The sequence below is a fragment of the Castor canadensis genome, chromosome 1, assembly GCF_047511655.1.
Source record: "Castor canadensis chromosome 1, mCasCan1.hap1v2, whole genome shotgun sequence".
NCBI lineage: Eukaryota > Metazoa > Chordata > Mammalia > Rodentia > Castoridae > Castor > Castor canadensis.
In genome coordinates this window covers 15,970,542-15,993,776 of record NC_133386.1, presented here as the reverse complement: position 1 = coordinate 15,993,776, position 23,235 = coordinate 15,970,542, and the positions used below count along the sequence as shown (strand labels likewise).

At 45.0% G+C, this 23,235-nt stretch overlaps 1 protein-coding gene and 1 non-coding gene across 4 annotated transcripts in view; one reads left to right on the top strand and one right to left on the bottom strand.

Annotated features, from left to right (window-relative positions):
• Positions 1–23,235, top strand: part of Ppp1r14c (protein phosphatase 1 regulatory inhibitor subunit 14C) — a 100,695-nt gene that overhangs the window by 29,324 nt on the left and 48,136 nt on the right. The gene's annotated exons all lie outside the window — the stretch shown is intronic.
• Positions 19,189–19,295, bottom strand: LOC141415992 (U6 spliceosomal RNA). Its single transcript, XR_012440935.1, has one exon. It is a non-coding gene; the product is annotated as a U6 spliceosomal RNA (small nuclear RNA).

The following is a 23,235-nucleotide window of genomic DNA, read 5'->3' as shown; positions in this document are numbered from 1 at the left end:
AGAGTAGACTGGGTGAGGGGAGCTATTTTAACTTGGCCAATTGGACCTGCATCCAAACCCCTGGTGCTGAATCTGCCCAGTGGCTCTCCCAACCAGTAGGCTAGGGACAGACTCATCACCCAGGGCCCGTGTTCAGGTGAGGAAGATGGACTTCCTTTTGTTTTATCTGTTTCTCTTCATTAATGTACCCTTAGCCCAGTTGTGATAGAAATATGGTCCAGTTGCTGGTTAGTGCTTTCCTTTGCTCATGAATGTGCTTTTCCCAGACAGCTGTGTGTGTGGCCACAGTCCCCTAGAAGGCTATGTGTGTGCCCCTTGGTACTGAGAGCAGCCCTCACCCCCCCACACAGCCACCATGAGGCCAGTCAGAGGCTCACTCCTACCATCCATGTCCTCCTAAAAATCTGCACCCTGTGATCACTTGTTGGGCACCATGTTGGCAGGGTTCACTGTCCCCTTTCTCTGGCCCTCCTGGGAGCTGCAGCGGGAGGCCTGGACTGGAGGGTCTAGCCACTCTGTCTCACATAGGAGGCTGGAGGAAACCCGAGTACAAGCCACAAAGCCAGTCGGGGAGGTGGGGACACTGGAAGTTGTCTCTGTGGGCTGAGAGAAAGACCAACTGGGGACTCTCAGAAGACCCCAGGTGCCATTGGAGAGGAAGGAGTCACTGCAGGTGGAGACTGGTTATTTTGCTGCTCTGCAGGACCAGCCATTGAAGTTCAATGTCAGCTAAGTCAATCAATTGATTTACACACCTAGGAGAAGAGTCTCAGCCAGAGATGCTGTTACCTGCAGCCTCAGCTCTGTAATGGGGCTGCCTCAGCTGCTGCTTCTGCTTTCATTTTAGGGAATCCTTAAGGAAAAATTACACATGCCTTTCAAAATGACTGTGGGATACAAAGTACTGTACCTGAAATACTGAAGATGGTCATTAGGCCATTGGTTATTTGTGACTAGGAATGGCAATAACGGTGTATGGCAAAAGAGAGAATTGGTTTGTCTCAAATATTAACCTGGCAGGGTTGAGGAGACACAGGAACATCTAGGCGTACTCTGGTGTGTAAATTTTCTGGTCTCAAGGTGATCCACAGAAAAGAGATCTGTGTAGCTCTTGGGGGACCTGCTCGGTACACGAGTGCTGGAGGTAAAGTGCCCTCTGTAGGGAAGCCAGACAGCTGCCTGTTAGCTTTGGAGACTCCTGTCACTAGGGTGGACTTTCCTAAGATACCTTGTAGCCCACTGCCTCCTGGGAGGGAGGAGGCCTGGGGTGTCTGCCAGTCCTAAGAGGAACACTGGGTGGGGAGGTGTGGGGCAGGCACAGGGAGGACAGAACCTGTCTGTCTCTGTGGAGCCTCTGTCCTCACTGTGAAGGCCGTGCTGGCCCATGTTCAGAGAGGCTAGATAAGTGTCCAATCCCCAGACCTGGCCAGTGGGGTGGGGGAGGGGTCTTCTGAAACAGAAAACAATTGTGTGGATTTGCCTTTTATTAGAACCCTAATCCCCAACATCAAACTTCATGTTAAATCTCTATCATTGGTGTAAAGCATTGGTAAAAAAAGATTGATAATACCCATGATGACTCTCTTGTATATGTGAGATTAAACAGCTATAAAAAAGCTAGGGAATAATATCCATACATGCAGTAAGTAGAAAGACAGGTCCCTACTCTGCCAAATACTGCTGTGCAACCTTGGGCAAGTTATTCAGCCTCTCTGTTCTTTGGTTTCTTCATCTGTAAAGTATGTATGGGTTAGGGTCAGCAAAAGGGATGTTGTGAGGATTAACTGAGGTGATCCAGGTAATAAAGCATTTAGCATACCATCTGTTAGCTAGGGAGCAGTCAATGAGTAGTGGCTGTTATTACATTTGAGACAGAATAGTATAGATTGGTACTAGTCTTGGATCCACTTCTGGCTGTGTAACTGAGAAAATAACCAAAGCTCCCTCTCCAAGCCTCAGTGTTTTCATCTGTAAAATGGAGACATTAGTTCCTCCTCTATGAAGGAGTTGTTAGGAGAGCTGCACACACAGCATTTGGGAAAATGCTTGATTGCAGCACAGGCACTTTGACCATGAAGACATGAACATTTACATTTCACCAGGCACTGCGTGAGGACATACACACATGCAGACAACTCTCACAAGCTCCTCGGATGGCCGTCTGTCCTTTTCTCAGATGTAAACATTGTCACATGTCTTGAGGACCTGCCAGTGGTCATGCCAGTGGGTGACACAGTAGAATCTGTCTCTTCTCTGTGAGCTCCTTGAGAATGTGTGGCGATAAGAGTGACAGCAGGAGGAGGCTGCAGCAGTTTAGGACTGTCACCCAGCTGTGTGGGGAGAGGGGGGTGGGGAGAGTGTGAAATGAAGGAAGTTGGGCTGCTGAGCTGTTGCTTGGAGTGTGTGTTCTCAGTGCTGAGTGATAATCCTGGCCCATATCTGCGGGCCTCAGAGGGACTCTGGATGAAATGAGAGGCCATTGGTCCATGGTTCATCTGCCCTGTCACTAGACGACTCAGTGTCTGTATTCATAAAGGCAGGATGTCCCTGTGGAGGTTTGTCTGTCTAGGTGGGAAGATGGTAGAGGGGCAATAACTCTCTTAGGATCCCAGGGGTACACTTGTGTTTAGTAATTGGTGATAAACTTTTTTAAAAGTGAAATTGTGCAGTGCTGGCTTTGGAGGTTCAGTCTTCACCCCTCCTTACGCAAGTCTATGCATCGCCAAATGCTGACTGTGCCTGGCAGGACCCGCCTTCTGCCAGGTCTGTAGCTGACAAGGATGGCTTGGCCTGGCATCCTCTGGAAGTTATTTTCACAGAGAAGGGGCCCTGGTGGGCATTTTCTCTCCCTTTCTGCTCTTAGATTCAGGTTGTCTTTAATGGTGACCTTTTATTTATCTATTTAGTTTTGGCAGTGCCAGGAATGGAACCCAGGGCCTCACACATGCTAGACACAAGTGCTCTACCACTGGGCTACACCCCAGCCCAAGACATTTTAACAACATGCAGAACATATAAAAATGTTGTCTGGAGTGTTTGATTAACTCTTAGCTCTCAGCATTCTTTTCTGTTCCTGTAGCCTTTCACTTTTACTGTAATTCTTGTTTGCTAGGTAATCCACTTCTCCAACTCAAGAATGGTTCCCTGTATATGACAGGTTTCCCCCCTTATGCCTCAGTTAGGAGACATATCTCGTGAGTTCACCCTTGCTGCTTCCACATGTAGAAGATGCTTTGCCCTGTTCTTTGATCGTTCTTGCTGGAGAGCTAAGCCATTTGGCTTGCTTTCAGCCTGTGTGAGTCATCTTTCTGACAAACGGCCCACTTTTTAGGTGTCTTTGCTAAGATCTTTCATTAAATGTGACTTGATTTATTTATGATTTGGGGCTGTGGCGGATTTTCCTTTTTGTTGCTAATTTGACTTGAAATAGAATTGCCTTCTGCAGGAAATGGCTTGCAGTATGTTTATTTGCTTCTTCCTCTTCCACAGCAGTTGTTAGTAGAAGTGGGAAATAGGACTCAGGGGTGGAATAAGAATTAGTGTCTTAAAAAAATGCTGAGTGTCAAATTGGCTATATAGCTAGCTATGTTAGCATAAAAGATATTAAAGAAATTTAAGAATTAACCTTATCATTTGACTCAATCCAGACATTCCCACCAAACTGGTGTGTGCGTGTGTGTGTGTGTGTGTGTGTGTGTGTCTGTGTGTGTGTAGATGTTCGGGTCAGCAGCAGAGCAGCATTCATTAGTTGGCATCATGTCTGAGGGCACAGACTATATCTGGGCCTACTTGATTCAAATCTGGCTCACATTTCCAGGCTGTGAACCCTGGAAAAGTTATTCAACCTCTCTGCCTTCATCTGCTTAGGTTGCTAGTACAAAATGCCATTGATGGACAGCTTAAACAGCATTCATTTATCCTTACAGTTCTGCAGATGGAAAGTTCAAGACCAACCTGCAGGTATGTTGGGTGTCTCATGAGGCCCTGCTTCCTGGTCTCCAGGGACCATAATCCCTCAGTGTCCTCACATGGTGGAGAGAGATGGCTCCGTCTGGTCTCTTCTTATGAGGGCGATAATGCCACTCAGGAGGGCTCCACCTCCCGACCTAATTACATCCCAAAGACCCATTCCTGTTGTGATCACCTTGGGTCGTGGGGCTTCAAGACATGAATTTGAGAACAAAAACCTTCAGTCCATCACACTTGCTGTTGCTTAACTGTCAAGTGGAGATAAAGGTGTGGACCCATTTTAGAGGTTGTTATGATGTTAATGAAATAATGTATATAAGGTACATACAGTCATACCTCTTTCCCCATAAGCACAATGTATTATAGGAACCCTTGAGTACACTTAAAGGACAATATTCCGCTGGTTTGCAGATTATCTCATGATTACTGTGGTACACTGGATATCTCACACTGGATTTTTTTTTTTTAATGAGTTATCTTGGACTATTAGCAAGCAATTCTGCCTTATGCTAGTCATAAATTTTCCTTGAATTTCCTGTAGTACAGTCAGCCCTGAAATTATAAAAAGGAAATGAGTTGGTGGAAATAGGTTTATAAATTCAACTTTATCTTCTTACCTCTACAGAAAAGACATACAAAAAAAAATGTATTTTTGCTTAGGGATTCAGGAAATTCAGCATTCAGAAAAACGCTGAGTGTGGCTCACCAAATGGGAACATTCTGAAAACAAGTAAGTGGAGCCTAGAAGTTCAGTAATTTCCATGGGTTTATTTTAAACACCTAAGGAAGACAGTGGAGACTGCTAGGATGCAGTGCTTGCTTTTTAATGGGTTACACATTTTCCAGGTTTTGACTTGTTCTTTTGATGGCCAGGTGAAAGAGTCTTTTGAAGAAGGATTAGTTAGTTATAAAAACCTTGAGCTAAACAGGGCAGGTCAAGTGTCAGTTTCCTCCCTGACATAAATGGACCCAGGTGTTAATATATGGACTCCCTGGTGAATCATTTGCAGGTATAGTCAGATAGCCAAGTGCACCTGCTGAATGGGCATTGCAGCTGGTGTGTGACATGGAATTTCGAGGGTTCAGCATTTGACTGATGACAGCTTTGAGCTGAGGTGGCTCTCACATGGAGTGTGGGGGCCATCTCCATCACCACCATTGCCTCCTGCTCTTGGGTAAGCCTAATGCCCCATCTCTTAAGTCTCTTACCTCCCTGCATTGCCCCCTGAGGCTCATACTTCTGCCATGAGGACCCTGGGGTACACTCAAACCACTTCCAAACCACAGCAAGGGCTTTCTCCAGTAGCCTTTTAGTTCCAGAATGTCATTAACCAGACCTGATTTCTGTGACAGTGTCTCACCTACCTGATTATCAGGCTGCTGGGTTGCTTGGTGAGTTAAGTTACAGACAACTCTCACAAGCTCCTCGGATGGCCGTCTGTCCTTTTCTCAGATGTAAACATTGTCACATGTCTTGAGGACCTGACAGTGGTCATGCCGGTGGGTGACACAGTAGAATCTGTATTTCTGTATTCTTTTCTTATTCATAAAATGGCAGTGCTGTTGTCTGTCTTCTAGGGTGGTTGAGGATGAAGGGGTTTAAGATCTGAGTCATGTGTCATGAATGTCCTGCGTATACACAGAGCTGTTCCAGCTGAGGACTCTGGCATCTGTGCTTGACGCTTTGCCCTTACCAGCTATCTCACTGATTTCCTGACTTGCTTATCTTGTCATGGGGACCCTCCTCATCCCAACCACAGAAGTTTCCGGCAACTGTTCACTATTAAATCTCTTAGGCTGGTTGACAAATAATATGTATCCATAAGTGGTTGTCAATCGGAAGGTGCTGGAGTTCCCTACCCAGCTCTCCTGCTGGTGTTGGGCTCAGGGCTGTGGGGTGCATGCAAAGCTGTGGCTATGTAATAGTTCTGCAGTCTCCTTGTCTGTAGGAGGAACCTAGTGATCATTTGGAAGTAACAACAGTGACACGTGACTCAGTGGATAAGTCAGGAGAGACTTGAGTATGTTACAGTGAGGAGTCACCCAAAATTTCAGTGGTTTAAAACAACCAAGTTGTGTTTCTCATTCGTGCTATGTAGCTAATGTTGCGTCCTGTGAGGTTCTGCCTTCATTGCTCCAGGGACCCATCCAGGCCATCTAGATACATTCATCCATGGTTTCAACTTAAATGGCAAGCAGAAAGGCAGTTTCTAAAGAACAATGAATTTATTTGGGAATGGGCAGAGATTTGCTGATCTGGGACAAGTGTGTTATGATGGATCAGAGGCATATCTCGGGAGGCTGATTACCATGGAAACTAAGGGGTTTTGAAGGTACAATGAGGAAGGGTGTATACGTTGTTTTGAAACAATTATCCTGGGCTTTGAGTCACAGTGACTTCAATCCAGAGTTGAATAGACAGTTACTGGGCAGGCATTCTTGTAGAGGTGGCCTTTGTGCAAGGTTGTGGTTTAGTGGATCATGCATCAGGATCTTCCCTTCAAGGCTTCTTGACTCCATTTTATTAGGGTTTTGCATAAGCAACTCCATTGTTATTCTGACAAATTTCACAATGGTTAGAGCAAGGGTCATGCTGAGTACCCATCAGCTCCTGAAGTGTCCACCAGGAAGTGCACACATCATTTGTGCCTTGTAGTTCATTGGTCAAAACAAGCCACACAACTTCACCTAACTTCAGAGGAGCACAAAAGCAGGGAAGGAAGCCACCAGAATATCTGTGTGTAGCCCTAATGGCTACTGAGACCAGGGAGGGATTTTGTTGGTAGAGGAAATGCTGCCTCATTGTTAATAGAACTCCTCAAAAGGATTGTTCTCACCATATCTTCACCCTCATTTTAAGTAATTATTTTATTTAGTCAGGGAGAAAAGACAATACCAAGAACCTTAACAAATGGACTTTGCTTTTTGAGGAGGTCCCAAAGCCCTCAGGAACAACTTTCCTGGCCATTTTGAAGGATATAAGGCTACTGTCTATCTGAGGAGCAAATGTCAGGTGTAGTCAAAGCAGGACTTCAAAAGGAAGTGTTTTACACAAAAAGCCTCTGAGTTAATTATTTTATTGGACTTTGACTGAGCTCCACTGCATGAGGTAAAGGTAGGGGGAGTTGGTGGCATCAGATTATGAGAACCTGTGTAGCAAGTAAGGAAGTCAGAATTTTAAGTTCAAGTGAGAAGCCACTGATGCAAGGGACTGAGGTGTCAGGCTTGAGTTTCTTTTTAAAGTCGTACTTGTTCATCGTTTTTATTCTTTACATGCTTTCTTCTTGGTATGATTTATAGTTGTACAACTAATTGCTATCAGTGATATTTGTGTTGAGCCTAAAGGTATGTTTTACACTGAATGAATGTTTCTCCTTTAAAGTTGATTCTTTTCAATTTTTTACTTACACAGAAAATTCAGCAATATAAAAAAGCAAAGTGGGATATTATATGCTAGCATAGCTTTAGTCACTCTCCAGAAAGGTCTGTTTATTATCAGGATTTCTTACTTCATTAGGTAGTGACTACAATTCGTTGTTTTGTCAAAATTTAACTTTGTGTTTGTGTACTATGCACTGGGGATTTCTAATTTAGAACAGTTTAATCTACTGCTGGTTTTGTTGGCTTTGTGGTGAGATAATCTATTTACTTTAATTTTTTTTTCCTTTTGGAAAAGTTTAATTAAATTGTTGTACAAATATTTACACTACATTCTAAAGCCTTAAATTTTGTCCCTAAAGCAGGTGGATTTCAATTTTAAAAGGACCCTGCTGGAGAACGGACTGGAACAGGCACTTCTGAGTCAGAATAGTCAGGAACCTTGCAGGAGACTGGAAAGAGGCTGTGAGGCCTGGACAGGCCTGGGCTGCAGTGATGGAGAGGGACAGGGGCTCAAGAGAGGTCATTTGCTCAGGGTCCACTGGAGGGCAGGTCCATTTGAGAAATGAGAAAGAAAATCAGGTTGCTTGATGTGAGAACAGAACAAAGGGAGTTACCTGCTTATGGGATATTTTAATCAGCCTTTGTTCACTCACTAAATTCCCTTTCTTGTAAGTTCTCTTTTTCTGTACATCACTGAAGTCAGTCCTTGAGGAATTAACTGTACAGTCCCTTTTCTTCATAGTGCCAGACAGTGACACATGTAAAACCTAATCCTACTCCACTCATTCTTTATTCTTTCTGTTGACCCAGTGCCACCTCTGAAAGAAGTCACAATGCAATAGAGCAGATCCCAGTGTTCTTTGGTAACTCAATTTATATTCTGATCCCATTTTTTTTTATGGCCTATTACTGCATTTGAAGGGGGCTGTTGTCTCTTGATTGAATGAGGAAGACATCATGGCTGGTCCTGAGTTTGGAAAACATTCTGGTATGGTAGATGGCTGGAGGAGTACTGCATCTCCTGAACAGTATGTTACCAAAACATCCTCCATGTTGAGGGATTTCTGGTGATGGCTACATTCACTTCACTAGTGATTATTTCAGCTCTGTTTTCAGAAGAAACATTTTCTGACCACATATTCTAGGGTTGTCCCCAGTTGGAATCTTTGAAGCCTTTCTTCAGACAGATGCAGAATGCTTTGTAATCCAGCATACCTCTGGATGAGGTTTGGAAACTGTAGATACCTTGATATCAGCTTCCATGGTTACAAGTCCTCACCGTGGTTAGATCTAGACAGAAATTGGCAGCCACCAGCCCTGCTTCCTGGTGTTCCCAGTCACAGAGATCTGTTCTGGATTGCACTCCCTGCCCCAACACAGAGTACTTCCAGGAACCAAGAACCTATAGGAAGGCAGGACAGGCACTGCTGAGCAAGGCCTTTTAGGCTCCTAGCCTGGCCCTGATTTCTTGTTGCAGATAAAAAAAACCCCAAATGATGGTTTTGGTCAGCCCTTCCCTCCACCAGCTGTCTGACACAGGGCAAATCCTGTCACTTAAGTTTTCCTCATGTGTAACCGTAGTGTCCACTACTGTACTAGAGTTAATATAAGGAGTAATTAAGCTTGTGATTGTAAAAATTATTAGCACAGTGCTTGGTACAGAGGTACTGGTAAATATTAGCTATTATTATTTTGAAAATAAGGGAGTGTCTTATTCAGTGTTGTACTTTGTGACAAGAACTAACACAGTGCTCTGAATAATAGTTTGTTTTCATACATTTCTTAGAGAAAATAAACAAATAGACTAAGCCATTGATTTATGGCTCAGGAATTTGTCTTGTATCATTCATCAATTAATGTGATAGTCTCTATGGCTTTCCTGATGTTTAGAGGTGCAAATCAGTCCTTGCAGAGCAGTTTTCTGGGCAGAGGCCAGTGACCCTGAAAAACTGCCTAATGAAACACAGCATGAGCTCTAAACCAGACATCAGCTGGATCTGCTGAAGAGCTTGAAATCAAGACTCATCTTTTCTCTGGCTCGCCTTGTCTATGGCTCACTTCCTCAGTCTTGAGAGTGGCTGCTGTGGAGAATCGCTTGCTCCAAGACAAGCGCAGTGCTGGGGAAAGGATGTGTTTAATCCTTGAAGTGGCAGTGAGCAGGTCCTGCTGCTACGTAGTCCCACTTAATGGCTGAGGAAACTGAGGCGCAGACAGCTAGCTATTAGTAGGCCTGGGACTGCAATTCTGGTCTGCTTGGCCCTACATTCTGTGTTCCTAATTAATACTATTACTTAATTACTATTCCTGCTTGATGTTGCATTTGCAGATGTTCCTCTGAGAGCAGGTATGGAATTGTCAACAGTGAGGGTCATGTGTGCTCCACTAACAATGTGTGTGCTTCAACTTGTGCCATTACTGACACGTGCTCTGGAGCAACTGTTTGTGGGAAAACCAGGGCTGGCCCAATTCCCTTTTGACTGTGTTCTGGTTTGTCAATCTCTCAAAAGATTTATCCATCCATCCATTCATTCACTTTTCTGTTGAGTCTGGATTCACTTGAAGTTCATGATGACTGACTACTCTATGGTTGGGCCCTAATTGTGGACTGGCAGAGATATCACATTTGCCTGATTCGTTCATCCTCCCATTTTCCTGGACGATGAAGTCTCACCGTCCCCTCTCCTCCAATCTCCAGCCCCTCTTCTACAGCTCACCTCAGCAGATGGCCTTGATTCCTGTTTCAATGAGAGAACTTAAGCCATCTGAGGAAGTTTGTACAAGATCCCACGTGGCCCTGTAGCATCTGGTCATATGCACACTGTTTCTTGAAACTTCTTACGTGCTTGCTTTGGAGCACAACCCTCTTACCTCAGATTAACTGTCCACATCCCAAGCTTGGGCCCTCACTTAGGCACTAGCCCAGGGATAGTGCTCTGGGAATTTCCTTTTTTTTTTTTCCTTTGAAATCATTCTCTCTCTGTTGGCTCATTCCCAGCAGAAATTTGACATCCTATTACTTCTTCATTCTTAGAAAGGATCTAAAATATTTTCTTAACCCTACTTCATAGTTAGCCCTTCTTTTCCTTTTCTTCAAAACAAAAACAAAAACAAAAAAAAACCAAACAACCCAAAAACTCCTTGAAAAAGTTTCTGTAGTTTTGAAATCCAAACTCACCCCCAACTCCCTTTTCTCTCTTGAACTGACTCTGGGTTTTGCTCCAATACCACACCAGGGCTGTCCTTGTTAGGGAACCGGTGTCTTCCATGTTGCTCAAACTAACAGCCCATCTTCCATCTGGACCTCACAAGCAGGGTTCCCAAGACATGCTCGTCATCTGGCTGCGGGTGCCAGATCTTCCCAGTCCTTCTCTGACTTCCCAGAGCTTTCCAGTTTCCACTTGATCTTTCTACATTGGGGTTCTTACTTAGTCACATGACTTACAATGACAATAATACATTGGTAAGTCCCAAACTTATATCTATTACCCAGACCCCTTCACCAAACTTTATTCTTATGTATCCACTGTTTAACATCTCCATGTTAGCAAAAAAGCAAAACGTCTTCATGTTCAAGGTCAAGTTCCTCATATTTATCCCAGTCCCTCCCCTAGCCACTCTTCCTGTCCATTTTGCTTATTGCAAGAATGGACCGCCATCTTGACGGTTGTTCAGGGCAGACTCTTGGAGCCAACCCTGACCACTCTCTACTTTGCATTCTCCATTCAATCTATTAGCAAGTCCCATCAACTCTACCTTTCAAATATACAGTCAGACCCCTTGAGCCCTCTAGTTCTTTTGTTTGACTCATTTTTGTAGCTTCTACCTGCTTTCCCTGCTTCCTTTCTTGCCCACATCCGTTTACTCTATTCTCAATGCAGTGCTGGAATGATCCTATTGATGTAAGTCTCATTATATATGCCTTCATACTAATCTATGTGGCCTGTGCTATGTGCTCTGACCTCCTACACTTCCCACCCCATCACCTCTCTGATCGTCCACTCTTTCTCCTTCACTCCTTCTGCTCCCTCACATCCTTGAGCATACCATGTGTTTCTTCCTCACTGCTTTGCAGCTTGCTGTTCCCTCTCTCTGGAAGGTTCTTCCCTAGATTTCTCTGTGGTTCCCTCCCTAAACTCCTTTAGGACTTTACTCTCTAATCAGCCTCCAGCAAACCTTCCATGATTAACTGTTTTTTGAAATTGCACCCCCTACACTTCCTGTCTCCTTTGGCTGCTGTCTTTTTCCTGACGGCACTTACCTCTATAAGGTAGTTTGTTTACCTAAGTGCTGGGAGGGTGGAGATTCTGTGTGTGTTGTTTTCACTCTATCTCCAGCACCTAGAACAAGGCCTGGAGTCATTCAGCAACTGTCTATGGAATGAATGTATCCATCAAATGTTTATTTATTGTTCACCATGCACAAAGAACAGTGCTGGGGATTGGGAAGGACACAAAAACAAATCAGATACATGTGTATATCTCCCTCAGAACTCACAATAGTGTGAAAGCAAAGACAAATGCTTGATCCCTGCTCTCCAGAATCATTATTTAAGTGTCATAGACTCTGCTTTGTTTATTTGAACTGTTTGGTGGTAGGTGTTTGCTCTTTTAATCATCTCAGTGAGTAAAGAAGGAGGCCTGATTGTTTGAGCACTTTGCAAGTTGCATACAGTTATTGGCATAGAATGAAAGAGTGGAACTTTCAAAGAGAGACCTTGCCCTGTTGGCTATTCCTGAAGGAAATGGTTTCAGATCCCAGAGCTGGGGTTTGACATACAGATGGGGAGGGAAGAGGGCTCTGGGTGTGGATGACCACACAGAGAGGGCCAGGTACATGGAGACTGGAGTCTTCAGACTCAGTGTGAGGGATGAAGCCTTGGTTTTGATTGTTTCCAGATCTTCTGTTCTTGAAGTACAGTGTCTCCTTAGAAGGGTACTGCTGTTCACCCTCCCCAGGGCTTCATGAGGATGGGGCATAGAAAATCCGTGATGGGGGTTTGAGTACATGGATTTAGGCTGGGTCATTTTGTCTTTTCCAGCCCATTTTGTGGACTCACTTTGGAGTTATTTCATGGACTCCATGTCCTAGTCCAGATTATTCTTATTCTACTTGAGTATGCTAGAGGGTGACAACAAAGTTGTATATGTGTATGGCCTCCTACGGGGAGACAGATTGACCCTGGCGTGTTCTGAGGGATCCATTTTCTTTTTTCAGTTTTCATCTTAAGCTGTTGTTTAGCTGCAAAGCAAGAAGCATTTCTAGAGGCTGCCCCTGGCAGATACAGTCATACTGTGACTCATGAAGAGGGAGAGATTAGAGATTACCAAGGCCAGGATTTCCCAAAGCTGTGATTGTGAGAACCATGCCAGGCTCATTTAATCAGCATCTTCAGAGATTAAGCCTAAGAACCAGTATTTTAAAAGGAAGAGAAGGAGGACAAGAAGGAAATAGTGTCTCAGAATATGGGAAAATCTCAGCAATCTTGCTGTTCCAGATAGTGGGTTGGCTGTATCAGTGGTCCCCAAATGCCACACTACTCAGAAAAATGAAAAAACAAGAAGAAAATAGAGTTCATTTACTTTACTGGAATTGGAGTGTGTAGCCATCTCCATCAAAGTCTGCATTTTCAAAAGGATTTCCGGGACAAGAGGTGGGAAGTGAAAAGATGAAATTGACTTGCATATTGCAGATATGAGGGAGGACGGAGGATGATAGGCAGATGTGCACATCTGGAGGGGCAGGCATGCCTCCAGCCTTAGCTGGATCCCTCACATCTGGAATGCCCATGTAAGGCAGACCATTCTGATTTTGGACAACTGTTCCTGATGACAGCTCATTCCCCATTCATCTGATTCTCTGGAGCCAACTATCCTGAGCCTCCTTCCTCTGGCTCTTGGCATTTCTTTAGAAGGTTTATTGCAAGCCTAGTGTGGGTATGGTTTTCCCTGATCTCCTTTGTCTCAAATCCATTTTCCATTTATATTACTTTCCCCTTAGCCCCAAAATGGTAACTCAACTAATTCAAAATCCTCATGAAGGTTTGGATACAATTTGAGTTAAAAACTGCCTTTGTATAGCAAGCTCCCATTTGTTTTATTTCTGGAGAATGTGTGCAAAATGATACCATAAGTAGAATTTTAAGTGGTGTGTGTAATTTGGTGAAGGGGACCAATTATGCTCTTCCATAATTTTCATGTCAATTATAAAATGTTCTTTTCCAATAATTAAAGAACTCTTTGATTATTTACCAGGCATTAATTTACTATTCTAGGATGTTTTTAAAAATGCTTCTTTAAATGATGAAACTGTTTCATTTAACCAGCCTGGCCTCCTGCTACTCTCACCTCATCTTACCTTTAGCACAGGCAGTTCTGCCCATTGTTAACCAGGTACAATGTTTTGCTGGGCTGCTGTAAAATGTAAGAGGCACTTGTAATTTGTTACATTGATTACATTTGGACTGGTTGGCAGATAGACTTTGTTACTTTTTAGCATCTCAGAGAATGTAGAGGAAAGTACTTGTTGAAAGTAAACGTGGTGCAGTTACTGACATTTAAAGGTGAGATTGAGCTACCTTATAAACGTAAAGATTGATTCAGAAGGCTCTATCTGCGACAAATCAATAAATGAGGGCAAGAGTAATAAAAATAATGCACATCCACTTTCTTTTTGTATTTTCTAAACTTACATACTGACAGAAGCTGCTAGGTATAGCCTTTTGTGATATAACCCGAATGTTCATCTTGTCTCCAATTCTGGGTCAATTTAAAAAAGAAGTACTCAAGTGATGCTGTGAGTTACTCTTATCATTAACTTGATCATTCTAGAAAATGTGATGAATGGTGGTTTTAGGTCTAAATGCTTATTTGGGAGAGAGTTTCAGTTTATTCCATCATTACAAAAACTGCACTGTTATGAGGGTTGGGTTCTAGGCTGTGTATGGGGACCTTGGAAATAAATGACACAGACCCTGTCTTCAAGGAGCTGAGATTGCTGGTGGAGATGACTGATGCACATCTTGATGTTTTGTTTTTATTATGATAAAATTCACATCATGTAAGCTAGACAATTTTAGCCATTTTTAAGCATTGAATTCAATGGCAGTAAGCCCATCACATGGTTGTGCAGCCATCACCATCATCCATCTCCAGAACTTTCCATCTTCCCAAACTGGAACACTGGGCCCATTCATGATAATTTTAACATGAGAGTGGCCCTAGCACCAGGAAACTTCTGGTGTTGATGCATGTCAGGTCATGGTCATGGGCAGTAGCCAGCCTAAATGGCCTTTGTTGTGTCTCCTGATGTGCACAGGACAGCCAGGATCAAAGACCCAAGACTCTTTATCCTGGCCTCTGACTGGGCTGAAGACATGTCTCAGTGAGTGAAGAACTCAGACACTCCTCTTCTGTGAAATAGGGACTAAGAGCTATGGTCCTCGTTGACCTGTCCTCTTTCGGAATAGGAGCCCTGACCTTTAGAGGGAATTATCTTTTGTTGTGCCCACCCAACTACTAGGCTGTCTGCAACAGCATAGAAGCTGGCAAGGATTTATGGATCCTGGGAGCAACCTGGCAACCATAAATCTTGAGCCCTGCTTGCCTTTATAACAACTGAGCAAGCTTGCTAGTGCAAAGGGCCACTGGGACTTACAGTAAATCATTCAGTCAGCCCCTCCAAGCGGATAATTATGGAGGGCCCACTAGGCGGGCGATGTGGTATTTCCCCCTTCTTTCAGGCAATATTTAACAGTAGTAGGAAGTAAGGCATCAGACTCTTGAATCTTATTTTTTCCTCCCTTCTTAACCTGCAAGGTTATTTCAAGTTTGTCATAATCCAAAGTTTTCCCTTTACAGGAGAAAATAAATAAAGCTTTGGGGTTAAATGGTAAAGATTTTTTTTTTAACCATTTAACACCTCTTTCTGAAAATAAAAACATAGATCAGTGTAGAGAATTTGCCCCCTTAGTTTTGTCACCTTTTTTCCTTTGTAAAAGAAAAAAAATCAATTCGTTTGTTAAAATTTAAGTATGGCATCCCTTTTAATCTGCCATTCTGGTGTTTAATTGAAGTGTCTGTTCTAGTGGTGAAAGGAGCAGATGTAGGGGAGATAACACTTCTGACTTGTTCGTTGGAACTTGCTTTTGAAATTATTGGAATGTGGTTGCTTGTGTGTTGCTTGCCTGGAGTCTAGGCTACAAAGCTGTCGTTGTGAGGGTGAGACTCAGCATGCCGACAGCATTTGTGGAAGAAAGATAGGACTTTCCCACAGATCAGAAGCGCCCGAGTGCTCCCCTTCCACCCTTCACCGACTAAGCCTTGCTTTGCCTCTTCATCTCCTTTAAGTGTGATGTTGGGGATCCCAGTGGTCTGGGTCTCAGTGGAAGGCACATGACCAGGCTAATTTTCTAGAGGGCACTTGTCTTGCTTGGAGAGTCAGTAAGTATTTGAATTGAATTGAATGTTCACTGCTTGCCTGGGATCTGTGAGGATCTGGGGATGGGGAGCAGGTGGCCTAAAGCTAACGGGCAGCTTCAGAGATTGGCAAATTGCTGATTTCTAGACTGTCATGGGATGTCTGGTTTGGGCATCGGGGTCATTGAAGCATGGTAGAGAAAAGATGGTCCTGTTTCCAATGTGGTAGCAATCTGGTGTGACATCTGTCCCCTGCCTGGCACAGTCTATGGAGGAGGTGGACCTGGCTTTGTGTGCCCCTGATCTGACTGGGTGATTGTTAGGAAACCTCCCTCCCCAGGGAGAGGACAGTGTCCTGCTGAGGGAGGTGTGATTAGCTGAGCCTCTTTCCAGAATAGCCTCTTCCCAACACGTCACTAATCTCACCTCATCCTGGGGTGAGGACACATGTGATTCTGAAAGCTGGGAAAATGGCTTCTGGACTCATTTTCCAAATGGAGCTGCCAGCCAGGGCTGAGCAACACTCAGGGGGCCTCAGCAATGCCCTCTGTTCTCAGAGGGTCTCAGGAGAAGCCAAGCCGAGCAGTGGCAGAGCCACTCAACCCTTATGACCTCCACGCAGCCCTGGCAGCCCTCCTGCTACTGGGCTTTGCTTCCACGCCAAGGGGCAGGGTGTCCCCATGGAGCAGCCATCTGCCTCTCTTGTCATTACTTGCTTACAGTTTGTTTTGCTTCCTGCTGTAAACTGTAGGTGTGGGTCTCATGGCTTGCTGAGTTTTTTTTGACAGTACTTGGGATTGAACCCAGGGCCTTGTACATGCTAGGCAAGTGCTCTCTACCACTTGAATCATCCTTTTGTTTGTATTTTGTTTTTGAGACAGGGTCTTGATAACTTTACCTGGGCTGGCCTTGAACTCTCTATCCTTATGCTTGGGAAAGAGATTTTTCCAGGTGGTTAATAAAGAATGAAAAAAGAAACCCTGGCTCACAACTTTTATCTTGGACCTGAGATATTTCGCCCTTTTGATTTTTGTACCACATTTAATCCCCAAGTACACTTTAAGTCATCTTGAAGTACAGCTTAAATTTTCAGCAGCATGGTTGAAAGCAGTTGACATATTTATTTGAGTACTTTTATAGGAGATCAAAAAAATTTTACAACAGGACGTAAAATTAAAATCAAATTAAGTTTCCAAAGTCTGAGATAGTAAATGAACTCTATTTTAGCGCCAGAGACTGGCAGTCATCACAGCTACACTCACAGTGCTAGGCCTTCATTACTTGCTCCTATGGGATAGTTGTCTTCTTCTCTTCTTGCAGTATTTATTTATTTACTGGAAATACTGGGATTTGAACTCATAACTTTGCACTTGCTAGGCAAGTGCCCTACCATGTGGGCCATGTCTGCAGCCTTCTCCTTGCAATTTTAATTACACCCTATGCTAACCAAGTCTACAGATAAGGCAAGCCCTTCCAGCTCCAGGTCCCAGTCTGGGAACAATCCTTTTTCCACTGCTGAGTGGAGGCCATGGGATGGGTACACTGTGTCTGGTCTCTTGACCCAGCCCCTGGCTCCCCTCCCTTTGGGACACTGCTCTCAGGAGCAGAGGTGACCTCCTCTGTGACACACTTGGAGAATAGCAATATTTAAAGCAGATGTCTCCATCATGCTGGTCACAGGAGAGAGCCAGGCCTTCACTGAGTTCACATCTTCTCCAGAGATGGCCAGCTATGCCCAAGTGTGCCTTCTTCCCCATGTTTTCAATGATGTCTCGAGTCTGTCCATGCCTGTCTTACAAGGGCTGTGGACACTTGAATGTCTCAGTACTATTGTCATCTTCATAAGTCCCCATGGAGCTTCCTGGGCTCCTGATGACTGCAAGTAGCTTGGCCATGGTGTGTGGGGTACCAAACACCACAGCAAGGGCTCAGAGGGCTCCCAGGCTGCCAACCCACACTACTGAAAGGGTCTGCCATTCTCTCTCGCTGCCTCCTAGTTCCCTGAAATCCAAGGGGAGAAACCTTTTCTCCATAGTACTGCATTTGGAAAGGGTGTAGCGTGGTTTGGAGTCAGAATGTCCAGGTGTGAACCTAAGCCATCAGTCCTTTTGGACATGATGCTAAGCCCTTCCATCTGTGAATGGAGTTTATGGTAATGCCCACTGCAGGGAACTGCTTGTCCTTTAATTCAAAAAGTGGTTACCAGGTCTGGCTGTGTGCCTGGCTCTGTTGAAGCACTGCCCTGTGCACTTACAGGTTAGGGAGAGACCAACAGATGGACTATTGTAAGTGCACAGCACGTGCAGCAAAGGAGAGGCATGTGGTGTCATGAGCCAGGTTTCAAGGGGTTGAGCTTGTTGCCAGGATGTCTAAGGACACTTTGCCTTGGAAATGATAGTGAATGTGATGTAAAGCAAACAGTATACCACTCATGCACCCAGCATGTCCAAAGGCCCTGTGGAGGCCTAGGTGAGGAGTGTGACAAGGGATGGTAAAAAGTAGGGTATTGAATGGAGAGGAGTGCAGAAGCCAGTATGCAAAGCATTGCTGACAGTGCTGAGGCTTTTAGTCTTAAGAGCAGTGGGAGGCCACTCAAAGGTTCTAAGCAAGGGAATGACAGATTTCTCATTTTCTTCTTATTTTTTTTTGTTTGTTTTGAGATAGGATCTCACTATGTAGCCCAGGCTCCCCTTGAACTCTTGATCGTCCTGCCCCAGTCTCCTGAGTGTTAAGATTACAGGCATGCATTACAGCCTCAGCTCTGATTTGTGTTCTTTAAGTCACCCCTAGTGGCTACAGAATGGAGACTGGGTTGGAGGAGCAATGAGAATGGAAGTGTGGAAGCCAGTTAGGAGTGTCCTGTGGTGGCTTCGTTGGAGGTGACACTTTAGCCTTGGATGTGGGGGAGAGGAGGGCTCAGGTAGACATGTCATGCCCAGTCACATCACCTGCACAGATAGGTCATGACACATGGTCACGGCCAGTAGTTACCAAGTTCTGCTCACCTCCCACAACTCTGGATAGATGGCTTCTTTGGAGCCTGGCCCCACTCTTAAGACTGAAATTTGATCAAGGCAGTTGGGCCCAGTGGCCAGGGCCCTAGCCCCTGCCCCTGGAATGGCCCCAGTACCAAGTGTGAGCTCCTATCTTCTTCCCTCCCATGTGGTGTGAGGAAGGTAATGAGAGGATCGGTTTCATATCTCCATGAACAGGAGGCTTGGTCTCCTGTGTTCCCGTGAGCCTTTAAAAATGTTAATAGACTTTATTACAGTGCTTCAAGTTCACAGAAATATTGAGCAGAAAGTACAGAGAATTCCCCATCTACTCCCCCCCCCCCCAGTTTCCCCTTTTATTAACACCTTGCATTAGTGTGGGACACATGTCACCACTGAGGAGCCTGTTTGATACATTATATATATATATTTTAAATATGGAACGCTTCACGAATTTGCGTGTCATCCTTGTGCAGGGGCCACGCTAATCTTCTCTGTATCATTCCAATTTTAGTACATGTGCTGGGGAAGGGAGCACCTGTTTGATGCATATTAACTAAAGTCCAAGCTGACATCTGGGCTCACTCTTCTCTTTCTTTTGATGGGGGAGGAGGGCAGATGGTACTGGGGTTTGAACTCAGGGCTTCACACTTGCTAGGCAGGCACTCTACCACTTGGCCCCACCTCCAGCCTTGCTTACTCTGGTTACTTTTGAGATAGGGTCTCACTTTATGATCCTGGACTATGATCCTTCTAGTTTGTTTCCCACTGTAGCTGGGATGACAGGTGTGTGCCACCAAGCCTAGCTTTTTTCCACTGGAATGGGGTCTCGTGTGTGTGTGTGTGTGTGTGTGTGTGTGTGTGTGTGTGTGCGCACATTCTCTAACTGGGATTTGACAAAGGTATGGTGACAAGTATCCATCCTTACAACATTATCCAGAAAAAAGTACCCTGTGCCCTGCCTATTCATCCCGTACCCCTCTCCACTCCCCCTCCTCCTCCCAGCCCGTGGCGAACAGGCATTGATCTCTCTCCTACCTGCACAGCTCTGCCCTTTCCAGAATAGCCTCTAGTTGGAGTCACACAGTATGGCAAGGCTTTTGCAGACTGGCTTCTTTCATGTAGTAATACACACTGACAGTTCCTTCTCCATGTCTTTTTGGGACTTGATAGCTCCTTTCATCACTAATTGTCTAAACTGGAACGTGCAGGGTGCCTGCTTATGCCCAGCCTCTGGATGAGATTCACAGTTTCTGGTCAGTGTCCTCCAGTGGCTTCTCCCCCATAATCTTTGCAGTCTCATGTTCTGTGTACCTGCCAATGGTGAACACATTGGGCCATAGCTAGTTTAGGAGCCTTCCCAAGATAGCAGGTGGAAGGTATCTCGATTTTGTGTTCTTTTTTAGGAAACCCAATGTCACGGTGGCCTCTCATTGCCATGGAGTGGTTCCATCATGAGCAGTATGGATGCAGGTTTGATAGGCAGGGACCATCATCTCGGTGGGTCATAATGGCCCTCTGCCCACTGCCTTTGTGCCACCATGGTTCGTGTTTCCAGCCTAAGAGAACTCTGCATGGCCTCCTAACAATTCCACTAAAAAGCTGGTCATAGATCACTTTCTTTCAGGCCTGATCTCTAAGTTACTGGGAAGCAGGAGGGAACCGAGTGTGACTTTTCAGGGACAGACTATACTGCTGCTGCCTCTTCTCCTTGGGTGACACTAGCCTGTTGTTTCAGAACATTCCTTACTTTTTTCCCAAGGTCCTCATGCATTGCCTGTGGCCCAGTTCCAATGTAAGTGGGTTGATGGATTTCCTTGGCAAGGATCTCAAGCTGTCAGCCCTTTCTGAATGATCAGGAGGGGCTGTCTTTTGGGAGTTTGTTTCCTCATGTTGGTACCCACCAACTGTCTCAGGACATGTGGGTGTCTCGAGGGGAGGTGCTGTAAATTAGCACAGAGGTCATGAAGATGGTGGTCTCTGTCCCTTGTATCCAGAAACTTTGTGTTTTTATGTCCTTATTTAAGGTGTAGCTAGAAGATGGGGTCCTTGCCATTGTTACAAACTGTCTTAGCTACCACAGAGGACCTGTTTCCCAGTTTTCTTGTCAGTTTACTATCAGTGATGACCAGCTGTGTGTGTTCAGTGTTCCTAGGCAGAGCCAAGTGCTGTTGTTCCAGAAAGCTCTGCACCTGAGGATTTTTGCTTACCTTTTCTTTTCTTTTTTTTCTGTTAATCCTATGTTTCTGAGCAAGTTGCCAGTGTGCTAGGTGTTCACTTGCAATTTTCAGGCATCAGTGGTGAAAGATTCTACATCAAACATTATTTAGTTTTTTAAAGAATTGACTGATCACATTTGCCCAGTCATTTACTGCCTACCAAGGTTGTTTTGCTGAGTTGGGATTGTCCTCTGGGTCTGGGGATGATCATGGCCACTCTTCCTCCAGCCTGAGAACCAGACAGGAGGCCCGTTTGACAGGCCTGGGAAATAAGGGGAAGGAGGAAGAGCCACCTCACACCAAGAGTGACCTCACTCTTGGTCATCTCCCAAGACCGAAGGTGGCAGATGTGAATTTAAAGCTGGACCTGTCTGTCCATACTCCACGATCTGGACTTGCCTCCACCTAGCCCACACGTCTCACTTGTGCTGACAGCTGGGCCCTGGGGCAGATGTGGGAAGACTGCGGATCCTCTGAGTCCCATGCTAGGCTTTGTTCTCTCAGACACCCTGGCATCCTCATGTGCCATTGGAAAGCAAGGGTGGGAGGTATCTCACCATTTCTGCCTGACTCTGTGTCTTTGAATACTTTTTAAAAATTTAACCATGACTGGAGAGCCTTAATTATTTCTCCGGAGATATTTCTGGGCTCCAGTGAATTGTTAAAGGTAGCGAGGGATTTGGGGGTGAGGGAGGTAGGCCCTGCCATGCTGGTGGTGCCCATGAAGCTGAAGGGCCAGCACTCCCTACCTGTGGGGGCAAAGAGAAGCCTAGGTGCTGAGAGGGCTTCAGGCCTCAGAGAGCCCCTCTTCAGCTTTTTGTTGCTCTGCTGCTGTCCCCTTATAGTGCCACCTCAGCTTAGTCAGCATTCAGAAGCCTCACCTAACTTTGGGACCCAGTACCCCTTTGGCTGGTGCCCTACTTAGCATCTGGTCTGAGGCCCAAGGACTTAGGCCCATCCCACAGTCAGCTGCTCAGGTTTAGTTGATGTCGACACCTGACATCTTGCACAATCTTTAGCCTCTGCCAACTCTATTGCCTGGAGGAGCTGCAGGGGAACACCTCCACTCACTCTGAAGTTTGGAGTAGTGGTGACCTACATAAGCACTCCATTGCAAGAGCAGAAGGTATGTCATGCCACTGCCCTGTCTAAGCCAGTGTCATCCCTAATCAGCTCATTTCAGTGGCCACTTAGGTGGCCTCTGCTTATGTCCTTACCTCCTCACAGCCCATTCTTCAATAGCCAGGGTGAAACAGATTCTGCTACCTCTCTGCTCAGACCCCTGGTGGCTATTCTCAGTCAGGGTACATGTCAGAGACTTCACAGGACAACTGGGTCTTCACAGCCTTGGCCTTCCCTCTCCCTCCATTGTCCCCACAGCCCCCGGGCTCCCAGCAGCTCCTCAGATACAGGTTGACACCAGTTCTTCTCCCAGAGAGTAACATGGTCCCTTCCTCCCCTTCTCTGGGACTCTTATTTGGACATCTCTGTCATTGAACACCACCCTATTCACATGCCCACCCTCTCCCCGTATGAGTTTTCTTTGAATAATTAATCCATATGCCACACTGTATATTGTACAATGTGAGAATCCCTAATCTGAAATTCAAAACACTCCCAATTCGAAAACTTTTTAAGTGTTATGTTGGCACTTAGTTTAGTGAGAATATTTGCCTGGCAAGTATAAGGCTCTTGGTTCAATCCCCAGCATTGAAAAATAACTTTTTTGGAACATTCTGGATATTGTATTTCCCGAGTAGGGATGCCCAACCAGTAAAGCCTATGCTTGTATTTCAAAATCTGAAATCTGTACCCATGTGGTCCCATGCATTTCAGATAAGGGATACTCAACCTGTACTCACCTGTGTATTGTCTGACCTTATTAGGGTTTAATCCTCTCAAGAGCAAGCATTTTTGTCAGTGGTTCACTGCTTTTCCCTGGTGGGTAATAAATGCTTAGTAAATAAATGCTGAATAGATTTTCCTGGAATACTCTCATCCTGTGTACCTTGCTCTAGAATAATCTATCATGACCAGTAATGTGAATCTTCCTGTCCACCGGCCACGTTGTTTCGTATTGTTATGTGAGGATAGCAGTGAGAACTGGGCCACCGTGACACTTGGGTGTAGCACACATCACTGTAATCATGCTGGAAGTGCTAAAATGAAGCCTGTGAACTATCAGAAAATTAAAACATATTCTGGGCTGTTTGTAAAGTGATGCTGCTCTTGCTCTCCTGTATCCTAAGCTGTTTACAG